This window comes from Lontra canadensis, unplaced genomic scaffold (assembly GCF_010015895.1).
Source record: "Lontra canadensis isolate GAN:19392208 unplaced genomic scaffold, GSC_riverotter_1.0 scaffold48, whole genome shotgun sequence".
Lineage (NCBI taxonomy): Eukaryota > Metazoa > Chordata > Mammalia > Carnivora > Mustelidae > Lontra > Lontra canadensis.
In genome coordinates, this window is record NW_022631042.1 from 617209 (window position 1) to 625602 (window position 8394).

The 8394-nt window shown below is 34.1% G+C and overlaps 1 pseudogene; it reads right to left on the reverse strand.

The window, feature by feature from the left end:
- Positions 1-4561: 4561 nt before the first annotated feature.
- LOC116876855 lies at positions 4562-4812 on the reverse strand (annotated as a pseudogene).
- Positions 4813-8394: the final 3582 nt, after the last annotated feature.

Genomic DNA, 8394 nt, shown 5'->3' on the forward strand with positions numbered 1-8394 from the left:
TTATAAATGCTTTATATATTTTGTATACTAACCCTTTATCAGATATGTCATTGCAAATATCTTCTCCCATCCCATAGGCTGCCTTTTAGTTTGTTGTTTCATTCACTGTACAGAAGCTTTTAATTTTGATATAGTCCCCCATAGTTTATTTTTCCTTTTGTTTGCTTTGCCTCAGGAGATATAACTAGAGGTTGCTACAGCCTATAATCAAAGAAATTACTGCCTGTGTTCTTTTCTAAGGCTTTTATAGATTCGGGTCCTACATTTATCAAATTCATTTTTAATTTATTTTGTGTCTGATGCAAGAAAGTGGTCTTCTGTTCTTTTGCATGTAGCTGTCCAGTTTTCCCAATACCATTTGTTGAAGAAACAGTCTTTTTCCCCTTATATTCTTTCCTGCTTTGTCAATGATTAATTGATCATATCATTGTGGACTCATTTCTGGTTTTTCTATTCTGTTCCCTTGATCTATGTATCAATTTTTGTATTGCTACCATACTGTTTTGATTACTAAAGCTTTATAATGTAACTTGAAGTCAGAAGTATGATGCCTTCAGCTTTGCTTTTCTTCATCAAGGCTGTTTTGGTGACATTTTTTTTTTTTTTTTGTGGTTCCATACAAATTTTAGGATTGTTTATACTAGCTCTGTGAAAAATGCTATTGGTGCTTTGATACGGAATTTGCATTTAAAATATGTAGATTGCTTTGGGTAGTATAGACATTTTATTTTATTTTTTAAAAGATTTTATTTATTAGAGAGAGAGAGTGAGTAGGGGGAGGAGGAGAGAGGGAGGAAGAGAGGAACTCAAGCAGGCTCCATGCTGAGCCCTGAGCCCAGTGTGGGACTTGATCTCATGACCTTGATGTGATGACCTGAGCTGAAACCAAGAGTCAGAAACTTATTTAACTGAGCCACCAGGCACCCCTGTATACACACTTAAAAAGTATTTGTTCTTCTAATCTAAGAGCATAGAATATCTTTCCATTTCTTTGTGTCATCTTTAATTTCTTTCATAAATATTCTACAGTTTTCAGAGTACAAATCTTTCACCTCTTTGGTTAGGTTTATTCCTAGGTATCTTGTTTTTTTGTGCATTTGCAAATGGGACCACTCCTTAATTTGTTCTTCCTATTGCTTCACTATTGGTGTATAGAAATGCAACAAATTTATGTATGTTGACTTTGTATCCTGTGATTTTAATGAATTTGTTTACTAGCTCCAGCAGTTTTTTGGGGGAGTCTTTAGAATTTTCTGTATTAAATGTCATGTCATCTGCAAATAGTGAAGGTTTGACTTCTTTCTTGCCCACTTGGGTGTCTTTTATTTCTTTTTGTTGTCAATTGCTGTAGTTAGGATTTCCAGTACTATGTTAAATAGCAGTGGAGAGAGTGGACATCCCTGTCTTGTTCCTACTGTGAGGAAAAGCTCTGTTTTTTTTCCCATGGGGGATGATATTAGCTGTGGATTTTTCATAGATAGTTTTTATTATGTGGAGGCATATTCTTTGTAAACCTACTTTTGGGGGGGTTTATCATGAATGGGTTTTGTATTTGTCAAATTTTTTTTTGCATCTATTGAAATGATCATATGGTTCTTATCCATTCTTTTATTTACATGATATATTATTTTGATTCATTTGTGAATGTTGAATAAATATTCACAACCCAGAAATAAATCCTACTTGATTGTGGTGATTTTTTTAAGAGTATTATTGTATTCTGTTGGCTAGTATTTTGTTGAGGATTTTTTCATCTATGTTCATCAGAGACAATTGAGAGACAATGGCCTGTAGCTCTTTTTTTTTTTTTTTTTTTTCCGGTTATCTGTATCTGGTTGTGGTAGTCAGGGTAATAATGTCCTTACAGAATGAATTTGGAAGTTTTCCTTCCTTTTCTACTTTTTGAAAGAGTTTGAGAAGAATAGGTATTAACACTTTAAATGTTTGGGAGAATTTGCTTGTGAAGCCATATTTGTCCTGGACTTGTTTGTTGAGAGGTTTTTTTTTTTTTTTTTTTTTTTTTTTCATTACTGATTCAACTTCCTTCCTAGCAATCTGTTCAAATTCTCCATTTCTTCCTGCTTCAGTTTTGGTAAGTTATATATTTCTAGGAATTTATCCATTTCTTCTAGGTTATCCAATTTGTTGTCATATAATTTTTCATAATATTCTGGTTTGGTTGTTATTTCTCCTCTCACATTTGTGATTTTGTTTATTTGAATCCTTTCTCTCTCCGTCCTTCTCTCTTTTTGATTAGTCTTGCTAGCTGTTCATAATTTTACTTTCCATTTTTTCAAAGACCAGCTCCTGGTTTCATTGACTTTTTTTTTTAAGTTTGTATATCATTTATTTCTACTCTAATCTTTTTTATTTCCTTCCTTCTATTGTATTAAGGCCTTTTTTTTTTTTTTCCTAGTTCTTTCACACGGAATGTTATGTTGTTTGTTTGAGATTTTTCTTGCTTCTTGAAATCGGCCTGTATTGCCATATACTTCCATCTTAGGATGATTGCTTTTGCTGCATCCCAGAAGTTCTGGTCTGTTGTGTTTTCACTTTCATTTGTTTCCATGCACATTTCATTTCTTCTTTCATTTCCTGGTTTACGCATTCATTCTTTTGTAGCATGTTATTTAACCTCCATGTATTTGTGGTCTTCCCACAAATTTTTTTCTTGTGGCTGACTTTTAGATTCATAATGTTGTGGTCAAAACAGGTGCATGGTATGCACCTTCAGTCTTATATTTGTTGAGGTCTGTTTTGTGGCCTAAGATGTGATCTATTATGGAGATTGTTCCATGTGTACTTCAAAAGAATGTGTATTCTGCAGTTTTAGGATGGAATGTTCTGAATATTATCTGTTAAGCCCATCTGGTTCCAGTGGTCATTCAGAACTATTGTTTCCTGTTGATTTCTGTTTAGATGATCTGTCCATTGATGTAAGTGGGATGTTAAATTCCTTTAGTATTATTGTATTATTATAATGGGTTCCTTTACATTTATTATTGGTTTATATGCCTCGGTACTCCCATATTGGGTGCATAAATATTTACAACTGTTATATCTTTTTGTTGAATTGTCCTCTTTATTATTATATAGAGTTTTTGTCTCTTATTATAGTCTTTGTTTTGAAGTCTACTTTGTCCTGTATAAGTAGCAATACTTATATATTTTACCTCATTTGCATGATAAATGTTTCTTTATCCCTTCATTTTCAATCTAAAGTTCTCTTTAGGTCTAAAGTGAGTCTTTTGTAGGGCCCATATAGATGAGTCTTGTTTTTTTTACCCATTCTGTCACCCTATTCCTTTTGATTGGAGTGTTTACTCCATTCACATTCACAGAAGTTATTAATAGATATGTAATTATTGTCATTTTATTGCTGGTTTTCTGGATATTTTCTCTGATCTTTTCTTGTCTTTCTTTTATGTTTTGCTGATTATCTTTAGCGATATATTTGGATTTCTTTCTCTTTATTCCTTGCACATTACTGGTTTTTCATATTCAGTTGCCATTAGGTTTATAATATAACCTCTTCTGCAGACAGCAGTTTATATTAAACTGATGATCATTAGTTTTGGACACATTCTTTTCTCCTCTTCTCCCCACATTGTAGGTATATGTTTTTAAATTTTATAACCTTTTTTTTGTGAGTTCTTTCACTTATTTCTTACAGAAATATTCATTTTTATTACTTTTGTGTTTCCTGCTTCATACTGCCACTTTGTGTAACTCCTTTCCCCTCAAAGAGTCCCCTTTAATATTTCTTACAGAACTGGTTTAGTGATCATGAACTCCATAGGTTTTGTTTGTCTGGGAAACTCTTTACATCTTCTTCTAAGTGATAGCTTTGCTGGATAGAGTATTCTTGGCTGAAGACTTTTCTCACTCAGCACATTGAATATATCATGTCATGACTTTCTGTCTTGCCAAATTTCTTTTGACAATCTCTTGCTGGCCTCATGGGTTTTCCACTGTAAGTTAAGGACATCTTTTGTCTTGCTGCTTTTAGGATTTTTTTCTTTATCACTATATTTTGCAAATTTAATTACAATTTTCTTGGCGTGGGCCACTTTTCTTGATTTTGATTGGAGTTCTATGTGTCTTCTGGATCTGGACATCTCTTTCCTTCCCCAGATTAGGGATGTTTTCAGCTATTATTTCTTCAAATAAACTTTCTGCCCCCCTTTTTCCTCTCTTATATATGAAAGTTAGTATATTTTACGGAGTCACTGAGTTCCCTAAGTCTGTTCTCATTTTGCATAATACTTTCTCTCTTTTATTTAGCTTTATTACTTTCCATTACATTGTCTTCTAGGTTATTAAATCATCCCTCTGCTTCTTTCGGCCTCCTGTTCATTACATCAGGAGTGTTTCTAATCTCATTTACTGCATTCTTAATCTCTAATCTCTCTTTTATCTCTGTGGGAAGGACCTAACTGATGTCTTCTATTCTTTTCTCAAGCCCTGTGAGTATCCTTATCATTGCTACTTTCTTCCTTTTTTGGAGGAAGTGGGTGCTAATTATTCTTGACAAATATTCCACATCCATGATCCTCTCCAGTCAGAAATTCTTTGAAATTCTACCCATGGCCTTTGCTAGTCAGATGATGGAGTCATTGGACTCCCCCATCCATCAAATGGTCTCAAAGATAGTGTTTGTTTTAACCTGGCTATTAAAATTGCTTGTCACCTTGTCAACCTCAGCCACATCTATCTGGATGGACCTGTAGTCCTTGGTGACCATGATACGATTGTTGGCAGTGCATTTTCAGGCAGGTATTGGTCCATGAACTCACAGGCAATGTTCTGCATATAGAATATTGCCACCACCACCGGTGCAAGTGCAGAAAAGCCATTTTACATTTTGACTAACAGTCTATTAGCCTTTCAGTTCCTCTATATCCTTGCCAACACTTTAGTTCTTTTTTTTTTAATTAAGCCATTATAATAGGGATCTAGTGACACTGTGGTTTTGCTTTATGTTTCCTTTCTGATCAATGGTTTTGAACACTTTTTCATATATTTATTGGAAATCTATACCTTCTTTGAAGAGGCTATTTAAGTGTTTTTAGTTTTTTGTTTTGTTTTGCTTTCTTATTATTGACTTTTGAGACCTCCCTGTGGAATCTATCTACAAGTCTTTCATCAGATACAGGATTTGCAAAAATATTCTCTGAGTCTGTAATATGTGTTTATGTATTTCTACTCTCCTAACATGACTTTTGAAAAGCAGAAGTTTTTACTTTTCACAAAGTCCAGTTTATCAAATTCTTTTCTATGGAATATGCTTTTGTTGTTATATCTAAGAAATATTCACCTAACCTAGTGTCACAAAGATTTTCTCTTAAGACTTCTTCAGGAAATTTCATAGTTTTAGGATTTTAATTTTCATGTATGATCCAATCTGAATTAATTTTTTCATAATTTTTGATAAAATTTTTGATAAAATTTATCAAAGTTTTTTTTTTTAAATATAAGGATATCATAATCTCAGTAACATCTGTCAAAAAGACTATTCAGTCTCTCCTGAATATACTTTGCATATTTGTAAAATCAGTTGTCAGTGTACATGGAAGTCTAATCCTGTACTCTCTATTTAATTCTATAAATTTTTTCATTCACCTTGACTCCAATTCCATACTTTCTTGATAATTCCAGCTTTTCAATTAGTATTGAGAGTAGGTTGTGTTTATTCTTGTTTTTTTTGAAACTTTGGTTAATCCAGTTCTTTGCATTTCTATTTGACTTTTAAAACTACCTTGTTAATTCCAGGGGGGGGAAAAATCCTGTTTGATCTTTGTTTGGGAATGCATTATGTCTATAGTTTGAGAAATTTTCATCTTAAATTTATCGATAGTCAATATGGAAAATTACACTCTACCTTCTTCAATGTTAAACCAACATTACTTTGAATAATTTGTTTTAATGGCAATAATGACAAAAATAATGTAGCTTCCTCACTAATAAATATGATTCTGTCTACATAACATTGGGAGTTAAGGTTTTAAGATGGGTAGGACCCAAAATGTCAATGCTCACTAAACTATGGTTTATTTTGGGAAAAAGATACAAGATAGAGATAGCATAAATGATATACGTTTTGACCAATGATTATATCATGGATGCAAGTTTTCATTTTTCTTGCTTTCTGAGAACCATAATTGTTATGCTTTCTCTCTATGCTCTGATCAGAAACCACAAAGTAGTCTTTTTTTGTTGTTGTTGTTAGTCACCATACAGTACATCATTAGTTGTTGATGTAATGTTCCATGATTCATTGTTTGCGTATAACACCCAGTGCCCCATGTAATACATGCCCTCTTTAAGACCCATCACTGGGTTCACCCATCGTCTCTCCCCTCTCACCTCTAAAAGCCTCATTTTGATTTCTGGAGTCCATAATTTCTCATGGTTCATCCCCTCTTTGATTCCCCTCCCTTTCATTTCCTTCTCTTAATGTCCTCCATATGTCCTCCTTATGTTCCACAAATAAGTGAAACCACATGATAATTGTCTTTCTCCATTTGACTTATTTCACTTAGCATAATCTCCTCCAGTTTCATTCATGTTGATGCAAATATCGGGTATTCATCCTTTCTGATGGCTGAGTAATATTCCATTGTATATATGGACCACATCTTTTTTTTATCCATTCATCTGCTAGAAGGTAGTCTTATAACAACACTAGAACCAGGAAGCTCGAAATAGAATCTTAGCTGGAGTTTCTTATACCTTTCTAGCAATGTAGGCATAGTTCTTGCTATGTAAAAAGTGCCATATCAGAGCCCTCCAGGATTTTCAGAAAGTATAAAATTATCAATCTAATGGCTATTAATAATCACTGCTGCCAAGCTTAAACAAACCATCCCAAGATTCAGTACAGGGCCCATTTTAATCAGTGCATTTCGTAATTTAAGCAGGTGCCAGTGCCCTTCACATAATTCAGAAAAGCTGCTCAGGTAAATTTCAGGCACACAGAATTAACTCCTCATGAATCTCCCGACCCCTGGAAAAATCCACAAACATTTCTCTGTTGTACAACCTTTTTCTTTGTTAGTAGTCAAAACTAATGTAATTTATAATCATATATTTATTTAATGAATTTGAAGGTTTTCTTTTAAATTTTTGATTCTCTAAAAGCAGAACATGAGATAAGGACTTGAGTGTGATTTTTAGGGAGAGGATGGTGCCCAGAAAGGAGATATAATAGAATAAAGGGAGCAATTCACAGGATAAAGAAAATTCTGTATCAAGATACATTATATATTTTATATTAGCAAACTATAGATGCTCAATTCTACTAGGAGCCTTTCGTAATTATTCAAAATGTAGGCTAGAATTGACTTCCTGATAGAGAGAAAGACCAGAGCATTTATCTATCAGCTGCTTTTTTCCACCTGCAGGAGATTGCCTCCAGGGGCTTCAACCACCACCCCAATCTTTTTAACAGCGTGTGCTCAGAGGCCAATATAATTATAGTGCAATTGGAAAAGGCACTGAGGAAAAAATGTGGCAAGATGCTAAGTGTAAGAATTGGGAGTATCAGCACAAGGTAAGTTGGGTCTCATCAGGTCTGACTACCACAACCTGCATTAACTGACACTAATATCAGAGGCAAGCTAAGGAGATGCATCATAGAATACAAGAGATGTGTGTATACTCATTTATTTGTTTATTGTCTTTTTTTTATCTGCTAGACAGTAAGCCACACAATTTGTATGTGATTAAGAGCTTTGACTATTTTATACACAATGTTCTCTTAGCCTAGAACCTAGTGTGTAGTCAACACTTCATTGATATTTTTCAGAAGGAAGGAGGAGAGAAAGAAAAGGAAAGAAGGAATGCCAGCACAAATCCAGTTTCCACAAAAAGGTATATATGAGAAATGGAGGGTGCTGCGGTTGCACTAGTAGGTACAAAGATTGCAGAGTTAGAAATCACAGTAGAATGAAAAAACAATGTACAATAGTCTCCATTAAGATTCCCAAGTTTAGGGGTGCCTGGGTGGCTCAATCAGTTAAGCCTCTGCTTTCTGCTCAGGCCATGATCCCAGGGTCCTGGGATCCAGCCCTGCATCCAGCTCCCTGCTCAGCAAGGAGTCTGCTTCTTTCTTTCCTTCTCCTTCTGTGTGTAAGTGTGTGTGTGTGTGTGCATGCTCTCTCACACACACACAATCTCTCAAATAAATAAATAAAGTCTTAAAAAAAAAAAAAGCAATCCCCAAGTTTAAGTTATTTACTTTACAGTTTTGGTTCCAAGTTTACTCCAGAGACTTAATTATTATAATTTTAATATCAATTAGCAGTATATTTCAAAATGAAACTATCACTTCTATTCATTCCTCTGGCACTTTTCTAGAGCTGAGATCACTTGAATTAAAATCAGAGTCCACTC